The 15,714-nt window shown below is 37.4% G+C and overlaps 1 long non-coding RNA gene across 1 annotated transcript; it reads right to left on the minus strand.

Moving 5' to 3' along the window:
• Positions 1–1,809: 1,809 nt before the first annotated feature.
• On the minus strand, positions 1,810–6,142 carry LOC128997734 (uncharacterized). The gene is made up of 2 exons (XR_008491137.1): positions 6,041–6,142; positions 1,810–2,155 (listed from the first exon to the last, which is right to left on the minus strand). It is a non-coding gene; the product is annotated as an uncharacterized LOC128997734 (long non-coding RNA).
• Between the last annotated feature and the right edge of the window lie 9,572 nt (positions 6,143–15,714).

The following is a 15,714-nucleotide window of genomic DNA, read 5'->3' on the forward strand; positions in this document are numbered from 1 at the left end:
GCCATTTTCCAAAATGGCGGCCAACTTTGAAATTTCTTATGGAACACCCTGTATTTTATCGTGTTTTCGGAAAGAACATGTAATTTAAAAACTTTTTTATTCGTGACATTTTTTCGATAAACCCACTCGTTTAGGAGTTACAGCCTATGGAAAAATGACTTCCGGTGTACATTTTACATCATGTAGCTCCAAAAAAAGTAGGGTTATAGCGAAAATGCGAGTAGAAAATAAGTCAAATAAGTCTTAAAATTGCATCCACATTCCATTAAGACCATAAAATACACAGTTTTCCACTTTTCAAGTTTGCCGCCATTTTGGAAAATGGCCACCATTTTTAAATAATAGAATTAATATTTTTAACGAATTTTATGGACTTTTTGGAATGTGGATGCAATTTTAAGACTTATTTGACTTATTTTCTCCTCGCATTTTCGCTATAAACCTACTTTTTTTTTAGCTACATGATGTAAAATGTACACCGGAAGTCATTTTTCCAGAGGCTGTAACTCCTAAACGAGTGGGTTCATCGAAAAAATGTCACGAATAAAAAAGTTTTTAAATTACATGTTCTTTCCGAAAACACGATAAAATACAGGGTGTTCCATAAGAAATTTCAAAGTTGGCCGCCATTTTGGAAAATGGCGGCTGAATTTTGAAAAACTAAAATCATATTTTAACTGACACAAAAAATAAAGGAATGTCCCCCATTTAAAGTTTTCTCTAATTCTTACCGTTTCCGAAATCCCAATGGTGGCCTCCTTGAGTTGATCACACAGGGTGATCCTGTTATATTAACAGGAGAGTAAAATCAAATCAGATTTTGGAAATTTGTATACACTAAAAACCAGAGTACTACTATTTTGGGACAATTAGGTTTAAAGAAGAGCAGTTTGATGGACCGAGTAACCCAGGCAGCACAAATATGTATATAATACGTATTAAACACTTTCGACCAGAGTAAATAATTTGTATATAATACGTATTAGAAAGTAAATAATATGTATATAATATGTACATATGTCACCTAGAAATACAGATAATATCTAAACATAGTAGTGTAGTTTTATTTTTTATGCGTAAACTTTGCACAAACATTTATGACAACTAGACAAAGCTACAAAAAAATTACCGCTTTCAGCATGCGCTGCAACTAATATCCGGCGGTCACGTATCACTAAAACTGCCATATCTCAGTTAATACTCGTTCGATCTTCAAGATTAAGGTGTCGATCGATTTGTAATAAAATTGCCTTAAAAAACTTATTCTTGTAAAATTTTTGTAAAATCAACGGTTTTCGAGTAATTTAAGAAACAAAATTTTAAACAGCCGCCATGTTTACTTGCCCGTATTTCCGTTGGCGTCAAGTTTGTTGGGACTGTTTTGACACCCTAAACTTCAAAGGAAATATTCTTTAGGTTCCAAACCCAGATATGGCTCATAATTACTTTTGATACTAGTGCAATTTATGAGGCAAAACAGCGCAACAAACTTGACACCACCAGAAAATAAATGGTATCAGCATTCTGACACATACATTCTCCCATCATTTTGTCAACAACCTTTATCATGTGTAAGCGGTGAGCAGGCCTTTCAACTGTCTTTAGTTTTTCGTTTATCGTATAAAGATTTATTTTATCCAATTAAATTATTAGAACAAAATACTTTTTCAAGATAAGAAACACATTAAGCCCAACTAATAAAATTTTAAGACACAATATTAGTACTATTTTGTAATGTTACACAACTATTCAGTTTTTGTTTACCATCAATTGATTGAGACAGGGAATGGGAAAAAAACTCATAGGCTGTTTGTTGTAAGAATAAGAATATGTTATTTTTCCATCAATTGTACAATATTTACAATAGTCATTTCTGCAATAGTCATGCACTACATGAATGAAAAAATAAATAGTTCCATTTTTAAACTGAAAAATAATATAGAATACACTGCTTAATTTTGTTTTTACTATTGTAATTAAAAAACATGTACACAGCAAAGTTAACACAATACTTAGTCCCTGTGTGGTAAAGCTAGTGTGCCCTTAAGTTATATGACATAGTAAAATTTGCTTAATCGTTTGTGAAAATGTAGGCTAGAATCCTTCTCGTCAGGTCCTCTACACTTGCTCCACCAACTGCCCGCAAATAATTAGCCTGGAACATGAACAAACAGATTTGGAGAGAATATAATATTATTAATATTTACATCAACCCACAAAGTCAACACATGAATACATTCGGGACAATGACAAACCTACTTTTTTTAAGTATATTTCAGTGCCATTATTTTGAGGCTATCCCCCCCCCCCTCCTTGAACATATCAACGCTTTAAGCCAATTTTTTATATTTCTCTGTTAATGTTATCTAATGATTTCTTCTTATGTATTTCAAAATGTATTTATTTTAACATTATATGTCCATATTTATCTAAAATGTATTTGGTTAAAATAGGTTGAATGAGGAATATTGATAGTCTAAGCTATGCTTAAATGTTTGGTTTGGTCAGGTTAAGAAATGTTACGTTGAGATAAATTGCATTAGGATTGGTTTGAAAGCATTTAAAGAGGTACAGTAAAGATAAGGTAGGTGAGGTCTTAAATATATCAACCTACAATAACAATTCCTAACCTGATACAAAACAAACTAACCATAACCACCACTAACTAAAGTACACTCTCAATTGTGCCCCGGTTTTACGGAAATCTGGGTTATTTACGGTGGTTAGTTCATTAAAGGTTTAATTTCTATGTATGTGGTCAAGTAATGAAATGCATAAGATTTGTTATTTAAAATATATTTGTAAGTTAATTTTGAAACACTTTTATTGTTCTAACTTGTATATTTGTTAGCACAACCTTATTAGGAGCCTAGTAAATTTTACAGTGGTCATTAAAGCTTATTAAACCTTAACATACACATGAACTCCGTATTATCCTAGGTTCACGGTAAATTATAAGTTACCTTGGCCCTGAAGGTCTAGTTTAGGCTAAGTAAACTGTAATTAAGTGTACTGTAACATTATAGCTAATGTATTCATATTTCAACACAATGATTAATGTAACTCTACTCTAGATATCTCAGCCCAACCATGTCGGCTTTAGTAAAGTTAATTTGCAGAAGTTAGGCCTACATTTTGTTAGGAATCGGAGCAGTTACAGAAAATCAATATAGTACACTCCTGATTATCCGAGGTCGTTACAGGCTTAAATTTATACTGTATCGACTGTATATATATTTTTTCAGTCGGAAAACGATAGCCTTTACGTATAGCGTTTACATTTCGCGAGTCAACCGAGTCAACTCGTTATGTCCCGAGTTCATAAAGGTTCAGCTTTCTCCGTATGACTTCAGTTTCTTGGCTCGCTTTGAGGCTGTGAGCCATTGGCGTTTAAGTTTTGCGAGTCGGACTCGTTACGTTCTGAGTTCGTGTAGCTTCGGCAATCTCCGTATGAGTTCGTACCAACTCGAGTTGTGAATGAGATGACTCGAGTTGACTCGACTCGGTTCTTGGCTCGAGTCAACTCGACTCGTCACATCACTACTTCCAAGTACAACCCCTAACCTAAAAATCTATACAACCTCTCTGTGTTATCTGAGATTCTCGGTAGGTAACTGAGTGAGTGTAGCCAAGCAGTCCCAACACCCTTGATTAATCTGGAGTGTACTAACACACTAACAGTGAATTTATATTTAAGAAATTAAGCTTTTGACTGAGGGTTAAATTAAAATTCATATTTATGTACAACAAGGACTTGTTTTAGAGTGTTCAGTACTAAATAAGGGCTGATAACTTCAAACTTCATAACTTCAAAAGTAAGGTAAATTAGCCCTACCTAGGATTGGTGTGAACCTGGCAATAACTACAGCAATAAGTGGTGCGGGCCAATAAAATTTATTGCTGGCCGTTTTGCGGGAAAATACGGCCACGTACCATATTACCGATGATGTCAGCAGATAGAGGACACTTTAACGGACACGACAGTATCAATATCATGTACCTGGGGGATAAGTAAGGGGGGGGGGGTAAAGTCAGCAATAAGTTGATAAAATCTATTGCTGGCCGTTTAGCGGAAAAATTTGGCCGCGTACCTTATTACTGATGATGTCAGCAGATAGAGGACACATTAAAGGACACGACAGTTAAAGTATCCTCTATCTGGTGACATTATCGGTAATATGGTACGCGGCCGTATTTTCCCGCAAAACGGCCAGCAATAGATTTTATAAGGCGCGCTCACTACCGATTGCTGACTTCACCCCCGCTAACTTATCCCCCAGGTACATGATATTGATACTGTCGTGTCTGTTAAAGTGTCCTCTATCTGGTGACATTATCAGTAATATGGTACGCAGCAGTATTTTCCCGTGAAACGGAAAGCAATAGATTTTATCGGGCGCGCGCACTACTTATTGCTGGAGTTATTGCCAGGTTCACACAAGTCTACCTAGGCCTATAATCTCCAGCATTCAGGTAGGCCTATAACCTAACTTAAGTAGGCTAATGTACCATCGAAAATAAAAAATTGAGAATGTAACTTAATTTAACAGGATTTTAAGCAAGGCTAACACGGGTAAGTTAACTTATGTTAGGCCTAAGATAACAAACCAACCTAGGACTAACCACATCTTAACTTAAATTAGTGCTGTAACTTAGGCCTATTAACTTAATAGGGTAGACCTAATATTTTTATTGTAAAAAAACACAATATTTTTTCCAAATAAGTTAGGCCAAAGGTACCGGTACCTATAAATAGCTTAATAGTAAGCCCCTATACCGAGGGGAGCGTGCTGGTCTAGTTTGTTGGTTTAGAGCACAGGACTACCTGACGTCCCAGGTTTAAATCCCGCCAAATCACCAATGGATTTTATCTACAACGCCTAGGTCTAGCCTGAAGTAATGTGAAACACAATCCCGGGCTCGTGCCTAGCTTCCTAGGACAAAAAGTTATACCGATCTAGGCCTAGCCTACAGCCACTAATTTATAACTATCCAATAAACCCTGATTCCCCCTTGGTCCCAAGTTTGAATGTGTTTTTGGGTCTAAGTTATGCTGGGTAGTCTAATTAAGATAAATGCTAGTAAAAATCTAAATAATTGTTAATGCTTGGCCTAATTAAGATTAAGTCTATTAACTTAGGGTAGACTTTCATAAATGGGGCCAAAAATAACTGAATGAATTTATCGATCTATATATCAAGTTTGGTTGGTTAGGTTTGAGGTTAGTTGTTAGTAGTTAACTTAGTTGGTAGTTAGGTTACCTAACCTAACTAATCGAATGAAATAATCGATACCTGTACCGAATAATCGATACGATATTTTCAATCTGTTGTTCTTGGCCTTACCTATGAAAGTCTACCCTTCCATTGAAATAAGGAAAACAAATCCAAGAAAACCCCATTAAAACTTTCCCCAAGCATAGGCTACAGATGGTTTTTTAATCATAAACTAGAAACTGAGCCCATTAGGTAACTTTGTAGCCTTACGTTCACAATTCACAAAATGTCTCGTTTGGCACTGGAAGTAGCCTAGGCCTAGACCTTTAATCGGTCTACCTTAACGTTTTATCCGTAGGCCTATGTAAGTTAGGTTCAAAAGAATCAAAAGCTTGATTTGCCATTCAGTACAAAAAATACAATAGGCTTTGCCTCATACATACAAATAACTTGACTGCTAAAATAAATGATCAAATCATTTCAAATAATAAATTAACTTAAAAAAATGAAACTCACACAGCAAAAAACCATGCAGAAAAAATAAATTAACAAATCACACATAAGTTAGGTGCCGTACATTAACTTAACTTGGAAAAATGTCCTAAGTTAAAAAAAGGGTAAGTTTATCTGTTGTCAAAAATAACCAAATTAAAAAACTTATCGATTATTCGGTTGTTTCATTCGATATATCGATTGATATTTTCATTCGGTTGTTTTGGACAACAGACACAGAAGTCTATCCTAAGAAAATCTTAAGATCAAACTCAGCAAGCCATGCAAAAACAAAACAGCAAACTTAACTTAAGTCACATACTGTAACTTACCAGTTAAGTTACAGGCAAAACTTTTCCACTTGAAATGGGCTCGTGTACAGAGAATTTATTAACAACTGTACTTCAATAGGTAGGCCTAAGTTAGGCAGTTGAAAACCTTACACCTGAAACAGGAAAACATTTCTGAGTCTTACTTAGTCTATGACCAGTCAAATGTAGGCTATGCTATCGGAGTTTCTAAGGGAAATTCACTCATGAGCCTTCTTGCTTGGACTAAACAATATTCCTAAAGTGTTTTGCCTTCATTGAGCGCTAACTTAGCTTAAGTTAGGCCTATTACTGTACCAGAAAACCATCAACTTAGGCCTAACCAGGTTAAAAGCACTAGATTTAAAGCCCTAGGGGGTACAGTTTCTTAACTGGGCTATACTAATATCGATTGAAACTATCGATTCGATTAGTAAATTTTCATGCAATTTTTTAACCATCAGCAAGTTTGGTTGGTTAGGTTGTGATGACTTAGTTTTATTTCATAATTGATATATTTAAAAATATTGATTATTAAATCAATATTTTCAATTTGAAGTTTCAATCAATATTAGGCTAGCATAGCCCAGTTAAGAAACTGTACCCGGCCTCAGAGGTTACTTATTCATATTTATTTATTTATTTTTACGGCAAACACCATTTTTTACAATCGTTTTACATTGTGATACATGCGACAAGATGCTTATTACATGCTGATTATTATTGACTGAAAGGTAAGTTACCCGGGTACAGTTTTTTAACTGGGCTATGCTTAGCCTACATCGATTGAAACTATCGAATTGAAAATATTGATTAATAATCGATATTTTTAAATATAGGCTATCTATTATAAAATTAAACTATCATAACCTAACCTAACCAACCAAACTTGCTGACGGTGAAAAAATCGCATGAAGGTTTAAGTTACTAATCGAATCGATGGTTTCAATAGATATTAGAATAGCCCAGTTAAGAAACTGTAGGCCTACCCAGTTACCCTCAGGAGCCGATTTTTTTCCAATTTGTTTATACTTAGGATTTATGTTTATAAACTGCTCATCAACATAGTGAACATAACTAAAGCACGGGTCACACTAGGCTGCTCGCCAGCCGCTAGTGATCAGCGGCTGGCACCAGCACCACCAAGCAGCGGCTTTTCCACGGGTCACACTAGGCTGCTTGTCAGCCACTGGTACTGGTGATCGCGATATTAACGATGTGTGAGTGTGAGAAGGAAAAGAACAGCTTTGAGGTTTTGTAACAAATCACTGTAAGCTGATTATTTGATGTTCTTACTTCTATAAAGAAACGTCCCACAAGCACGTTTAGTTATTGGAATAAATTTAAGAAATCAATAGGCCTAACCTGCTTCCCCAACCACCTAAGCTCAGTAATTTCTATGCTACAATACTAGGCCTACTTTAAGTTTAAAGTTTAAGTTTTAAGCTAAGTTCTTGTTGCCATTGTGTCCTTTTTTGGGTCCTCATCCAGCACTTAATATTGAGGATGTGTGTGAAAGAGAAATTATTTTATTAAAAGATGCTTAACCGCAAGAAGAGACGTTAGTGGATCAGGTCTTGGTTACGAATAATTTACAAATAAAAATACTTTTTAAAAATACCACGTTTTTAAACGCACTAAAAAAAGAATCAGAAACATACCAAAATGTTTTACGAATGTCACCAGTCACCAGTCACATATGAGACAGTTGCTTTTGTCCTTTTGTGTTAAACCAAGCTGGATTAGGATATTACCTTTGGTCGCCGCTGGCACGCTTCTAGAGGTGGTCAGACTACGCTGCTCGCTGGTTTCAGCGAGTGCGAGTGGTCACGTGACCTCTAGTCGCCGCTGCCTCGCTACCAAAAGTTGAACATGTCCAACTTCGCAAGCCGCTGACAAATACTCGCCGGCTAGCAATACCAGCTGCAAATTTTGTGGTCACATCAAGCTGACAGTAGCGGCTTCTTTCAATTCGCCGCTGATGCCAGCCTAGTGTGACCCGTGCTTTAGGACTTGGTTAGAAAACGAATTTGTCAACAAAATTACGTGATTATAAATAACTAGGAGATTTAGGCTAATTAATATTTTTAACAGTTAATAAATTACCTAAAAGTATAGAAGTACTTACCTCGAACAGTTCTAGTATAATGCTAAATAGTAAATACACGTAGTTTGGTAGTTTGTTGATCTCGATTACACTGTTTACTCTCAAACTCAACTGTCGACTGTCATAAAAATAAAATGGCCGACTCGACTGCCTGTTCGTTGGTTATGTCCTGGTCGCTAATGAGATCAAGTTAGAAACCCATCTCCACTTCGAATGGAAGTGAGGGAGCTTGAAGAGGAAAACTAATCTTTTCTCACCCAGAATACCTGATCCAAAGTGACTGTAAAGCCGGTAGAGGTATTTAAAACACCAGCAATACCACAACTCAGTGTGACTCCTGCTCTGCTAGTCCTGCTGCCACATCTGTAACTCATCAAAAACAAACACTTTTCCATTCCAACACTTGTGTTGACTGAGACTGACTGGAGCTGGAGCACTGGATTATACACTGAGGGAATTCTGGGTAACGAGCTGAGCCTGATCAGTGTATTGAATAGAGAATAAAAAATACGTATTTTGTACGCAAGAGTCGGTTCCTAATATCAGACATCCTATCGTGTACTAAAATAAAATCCTAAATCCATCGCCAACGATTTCAGCCGAACTAGTAGAGTAACCCTCCAATCAGTGTCGCTCCTGGCGGCCGTGGCTTGAAACTCGATCTTGCTCCTCCTCCAGCGCAGCGCGCGCACACGCACGTAATGGCATGACGTAACCGCCGTGCGTTGCGTATACCTCCCCCCACAACCCTCTCCCTCCCCCACAACCACTGCACCTACCAGCCACCCACAGACGGCCCGGCGAATGCGCTCTGCTTATTCTTTGCAACACGCCGCCGGTGTTTTTACTCTTCGAGCCCAAGCATTGCGCTCGCCCGATCGCACACCCGTCAAACTTACCTCTAACCTACCTTACCTTAAGAGTACAATTAATTGGTTATATTTTTAGACCATGTAATTCCTCAAGTAGTTCGTATAAATTATTATAAAACTAAGGAAGAAACGTTTTGATGTAAATAAAATAATGATCTATTAATAAGCTTGGTAACTGTAGGCATAATCAACATAGCAGAATTTATAGTCTCTTAATAGATATGCAAATTATGGGTCATTGAACGGATATGCAAATTATTTCACTTCTCAACTTTTTGAAAAAAGAGAAGGAAAATAAATATTTTGACATGTTTTAATTCATCTTGGTAGCTTTATTTAGTTTACCATTAATGTTTGACTGCTTAAACTTTTTTTGGATTAGGCCCGAAAATATTGATATCATAAAAAAGTGATCAAGAATCATCAGGAATCGTGATTTTAAATTTCCACCACAATCTCAGACGGGTTTTATCCAAAGACATACAGATGGATGACATAGATTAATTATTATATAGATTATATAAAAATCTAGTGGTGTCTGTCTGTATGTGTGTTACTAATAGGCGCATAAACTATTGAACTGACTGGGCTTAAATTTTTAAATTTAAGATTTTAAATTAATCAAATCAAAATGGTGGTATCCACTACTTACCAGATTTAAAAGTCATAACTTAAACGTTTTTATTAAGGCCGTAAAAGTTTAATTTTGTTTCTAAAAGCGTTGGTGAATGTGCAACATTATATGCTATTATATGCAACAGATGTAAAGATTAAAATGTTTCTATTTTGTGTCCTCTTCCCGTTGCAAAGCACGGATACAACAGCTAGTAAAGGATATGTTAGGTTTTAATGATTAGTTTAATGATGTCAGAACGCCAACGTTAAATTATGTGTGCTGTGAAGTTTATTTTCGCTTTATTTTATAGGGTTTCTATTCAGACCTACTGGAAATTGTGTGCAGTATGAGTAATTGTATTGTGGTGATAATAGTTATGGAAGAGGCAGGTATGCGATGGAAGGTAATATCGTTGACTAGGCCTATACACATCTCAATTGATAATTACTCTTTCTACCGTAGGCTACTTACGATCAGTGTGCGAATTAGTCGCAAACTCACTTCAACGCTTTTCACATCGTCACAATTGCTGTTTTATTGTAAAGTTATCGGATTTAAAATGCATATCGCATAGGACTATGACGGGATAAAAACATATTTGGTCACGCAACATTTGTTTACAAGATGATTTTTCACATTAAATCTGTAATAAAATTTGTCTTTATACGTGTAAACTAGCTGTTCTGAATTATACACAGTTTTGATTGAGTACTTGATTACCGTACGTAGGACGGGCTAACTCCTCGTATTTATTTTAATTAAATTTTGAGAACAGAGATCGCAATAGGATAACGCGCGAAACAGTTTTGGCGGGGGCGAAGAACCTTCACATTCAGTGCATGTGCATGCGCATGTCAAAACTCTTGGCCTTGAGACTATTCTTCACCACGTTGGGGGTGAGAAAACCATGTTCTTACTGCTGACATAGTTATTGTTGCGTTGCTGGTTGCTCTATCGGTTAGCTGTGGATGTAAGTGATATTTGAGCGATACATGCAATATTGTTCTTTGTGTAGCGTAATGTATTGTAATTGGGTTTATATCTACACGTTATATTGTTTAGTTTTACGTTATCCGTTATCAATTACGTCTACAGCAGTACCGGTACATTGGATTGTTATTCTGCAATGGGTATTAGCATTGATTAGATAGGGCCTAAGTTATTTATTTATGATTATGTTACTTTGTTAGAGGGATGTCTGGAATCATACTCCAAATACTATTTTACAACAGACAGACACTCCGTTTGCCTTTTATCCAAACTATTAAAAACAGTTTTTTTTATAGTTTGGATGCATAAATATTATATGCAATCTATTATGTTATATTTATAAATAATAATATTAGGCCCCCCGTACCTAGTTCTGAATCCTTTTGAGGTTTGTTGAGCTTGTCGTTTAATACTGAATCGTACTTTTCTATTTTTTAAGAACAGAGTGCAAAGGCTCGAATAATGATCTGCCAGCAAGATCATTGATCAGTCCCCAAAATAGTTTAGGATTTTAACTGTACTGGTTGAGTCTTTCCCTGTAAAAATCTCTTTTGGCTCTTTTTAATAGACTGCTTAGGTTTTGTCTGTAATTCCGGTAATAAGTTTTGTAGAGTAGATTACCATTAAATGGTTGACGGCGTGCAGCTTTACTTAATTTGTCTCTAGTACGTATTGATGTGACCAAACTGTCTGTATTCCACGGTTTAATTCTCTTACGTCTAGATGATCTTGTAGTTATTGGTTTTTATGGATTTTTTTAGAAAATCCAAGGTTTTTGTAAAAGAGTTTGGAGCACAGGTTGACATCTAGACAGTTTAGGACAGGTCCCCAGTCGGTCTGAGAAAGATTTTGAGTGAGTAGGGTGTGATCAAGGTAAGTTTGAGGAGGTCCGGTTGCAGTGTGAATGTTGAGTGTGTGTGCATGTGTGTATGCAGTGTCATGTATTAATAGTGAGGGCGGTGGCATCGGGTGGCATAGTGGTCGCCGGTCGGTCGGTTCGGTGAGGCAGTGTGCAGTATAGCAGCGCGCACAGGACAGCAGTCACAGTACTGTACCGTACAAATATGTGATCAATGCAGGAGGCAGTGTCCTGTGTACAACAGGATATATTGTAACTCTAGTCGGTCTGTCCACACACTGTACAAGGCCGGAGCCAAGTAAACTGGGAAGTAGAGGTCAATTAGTATATCCTTGTTCAAAAGGTTTAAATTCATGTCACCTAAATGCACATTTTGTTTCTATCTATGTTCTGATAATAAGTCTCAAGTTCACTAGTGAATTGTACTGGATTGCTGTCGAATGTTCTGTAAAGTGAAAGTAAATTAATGTTCTTGTTGCAGTACACAAAGTCCAGTGATAACCCATGAACGTCCCCCAGAGTGATTTGTCGTGCAGTAGCTGATAGTGATTTGTTAGTAAACACAATGATACCATCATTGCGGTTACGTTGAGTGGTAGTCATGTGAGTGTCAAACCCGTCGATGTTCGTCCCCACCTCTCCCCTGCCAAGTGTGCTACAAACATTTACTGACTTAGTAGAAATGGAATATTTACTATATTTGAATTTGGCTTGGCGTAAATATTACAATTGAAAAAAGCGAGAAAGCCTGGACAATTTGACATACTACAAAGAAAACTGAATTAACACTGTGCTGCATTTCATGAGCAATCATTGAAAGAGCCGATTTGAAAACTATGGAAACATAGGAAAGACATAGAACACCACCAAGTAGAAGAAATATAAATAATGTTTTTTTAAGAATTCATATAACCGTTATTATGGACAACCTAATGCGGCTATGAGTGGAAAATATTTGTAGAAACACTAAAAAAACAAGATCAGCTTTTGAAAAATGATAAGATATTTACAAGAAATGTTGAATATATCGATCTTTTATGTACATCGTGAGTATTTCCATAATCTTTGTGTCGACTCTTTTAAAGTCATCAGAAATGATGACTGTTATTCGTTTTAAAATAACACGTGTAATGCTTCGCAATTGCTGGAATTCAAGGAACAGGTACACTAGTTACTTAAGAATAGGCTTAAGGCCTATTCTTTAGAAGGTGGCCTAATAATTATTGTAATGATTATTACTTCATAAAATTATTTAATAGATATACATGTTTTTAAACACTTACAATTTGCTACTTATAACTTATTTTCTGCATCATACGGTATTTGATGTTACATAAAATATATGAAGCAAATGATTATTGTTCTACAGATTTTCCTAATAATTTTATCAATGCTAAATGTTCTTTGCTTCCCTTTAAAAAAACATTGAGAACGTACTGTAGTTTCATTATATCATCATTATATTTTAGGTGTTACAAATTCCTTAGATGTTCTAAAGTAAGAAACAATATGATCAAATTACATTTTTACTACACTACTATGAGTTGGGCTGTTTTCGTTATGTGTTTATAATTACAAGACTGTATACAGAGTCCTTGCCACACTAATAACTATAAATTATATCATGTAAATGAACTTGATTATTATTAGACTTCATCTTAAACAAATTAGGTACTTTCATTTCAGAAGGTGAAACTCATTGAAAAAATGACCTCAACAACAGCTTTGGGGGTTTGTTCTTTGTTACCATGGAGACCAATCGATATTTACTATTGAAAATTGCAAAGGCCGTCGTGCTGATAAATGGTTTTTATATGTTAAGAAGTTTAGTAAAATAGAATGAATTTACTGCAACATTATTTTAATGTTGGTTTCAAACAATTCCAAAAAAGAATTATTGTTTGAATCCCGTTAGAGTTTGGTGTCAATAACAATTTGCCTCTGTTCCAACGACGTGTTGTGGCCACACAGCTGCATTCAGTACTCGCATCGGAGTCGGATCTAGTAACTAGTGGCATAGACTATGGCCCCTTGCCCACTATACGATTTCGGTCGTACGACACTGTGTCGGAACGACAACATTTCAACAGTGGACCATTGGATCTTATGAGAGCTCGCCCACTGTACGATAATCTCACGACTACGACAAACTGTCGTGAAGCAGTCGTCCTAAGCAACACAAGGGAGTATGTTTTATCTATGCTAATGGGTAGTGCAAGTGCCAAGTGTGGTGTGAAGAACAAGATATGAATGAATGTCAGTGCAGTGGTAGTGTACGGCGCCGGCGGGCGGCGGATGGGCGCAGTGGCAGTTGCAGCGGCTGACGTCACGAGAGGGTAGTGAGAGCCGTAGAGCGCGCTATCTTGTAGCGAAGAAACGAACTAAGACCGAGCGCTGCGCTGTCTTTCGGAGGGTCAGACCAACTAAGGCCTGCCATACACGTTCCGTCCCGGCCTCAAGGCCAGGCCTTGAGGCCGGAACTGCACAGTTTGGCCGGAGTCGTGACCTCCCCACACACGCTCAGTCCGGAACTGCACAGTTTGGCCGGAGTCGTGACCTCCCCACACACGCTCAGTCCGGAACTGCACAGTTTGGCCGGAGTCGTGACCTCCCCACACACGCTCAGTCCGGAACTGCACAGTTTGGAGTTTTTCAACTCTTTTCTAAAACGCACTTCTTAAATCATTTATTTTTTAACCACAGTGTCCTTTGTGGCTTTTGGGTCCGCCTTCTTCACAAAATCCAATAATTGTTGATAGGCTGCTTCCCTCATTTCCCTGTTATGGTACTCTTTACTTTTAATTTTCCAGATGCATTCGTGACCCCGGTATATCTCAATGAATTCCAGTGTGAAGTCTCTTGACCAGGTAGACATGATTAATGTGGAGTACTAATGAAATCACTACACACTACACAACACTACAGCGCCAAAATCCAAAAACTACACCAACAAAACAACAAACAACACAGCTCCGATTATGCTTTCACCAGTAGTTGACTCACAATGAAGAAAGGATGCGTGCGAATGTGATAATGCTTAAAATTTATAGGGGTAGGGGGAAGCAGCACTTTCTTGGACTGCGGGATTCGCCATACACGTTCAAATCGGCCTCAAGGCCGGGCCTGGCCGGATGTGTTTCACATCCGGCCGTTCGGCCAACGATCTGCCTGAAGGAATCGACATACACGTTCAGTTTTCCTTCAGTCCAGAACTGTACAGTCCGGGACTGAAGGAAAACCGGAACGTGTATGGTAGGCCTTAGCCAGAATCGATCGTTCCTTAGGCCTACCATACACCTTCCGGTTTTCCTTCAGTCCCGGACTGTACAGTTCTGGACTGAAGGAAAACTGAACGTGTATGTCGATTCCTTCAGGCAGATCGTTGGCCGAACGGCCGGATGTGAAACACATCCGGCCAGGCCCGGCCTTGAGGCCGATTTGAACGTGTATGGCGAATCCCGCAGTCCAAGACAGTGCTGCTTCCCCCCTCCCACCACATTTTCAGCTTTATCGCATGTGCACGTGATTTTTTACTTCAATAAGCAAAGAATACCACAACAGGTACATGAGGGAAGCAGCTTATAAAGAATTATTAGATTTATGAACAAATCTGACACAAAAAGAACAAAGGACACTGTGGTGAAAAAATAAACAACTTATGGAGTGCATTTAGAAAAGAGTTAAAAAGTAAAATCTTCACAAAAGTGGTACTTCAGTGAGCTTAACTTCCTTAGACCAAGAGGAGGCAAGACGACTCCTCTCCTAACAAACTGTGCAGTTCCGGACTGAGCGTGTGTGGGGAGGTCACGACTCCGGCCAAACTGTGCAGTTCCGGTCTCAAGGCTCGGTCTTCAGTCCGGGACGGAACGTGTATGGTAGGCCTCAGATCCGCTCACCATGGCTGAGCCGATTCAATAGGAAGTCTAGTGTAGATATAAAGTCAATGCTAATATTGTGCGTAATCACTTGTTATGGTAGTTAGACGAAAAATATTGTGTTATTTTTTTGTTTCATAGTAATAAGTCCGTTTTTTAATTTCGTATAACAATATTTTAATGAACATAAAAAATACGTATTATATAGGCTACATATTGCAATTGACGTATACATGCCTTATACGTTAATACACTAAATATACGTATTTTATATTAAGTGTGCTGCTTGGGAAGGTGGGAAGGTACACCTTTATATATTCTAAACAGTAGGCCTATTTCAGCAAATCAATCATCTTTAAGGACACCCTGCATTGGGTTT

The sequence above is a fragment of the Macrosteles quadrilineatus genome, unplaced genomic scaffold, assembly GCF_028750875.1.
Source record: "Macrosteles quadrilineatus isolate MER2022 unplaced genomic scaffold, UCM_ALF_1.0 Scaffold_7__1_contigs__length_78375512, whole genome shotgun sequence".
Lineage (NCBI taxonomy): Eukaryota > Metazoa > Arthropoda > Insecta > Hemiptera > Cicadellidae > Macrosteles > Macrosteles quadrilineatus.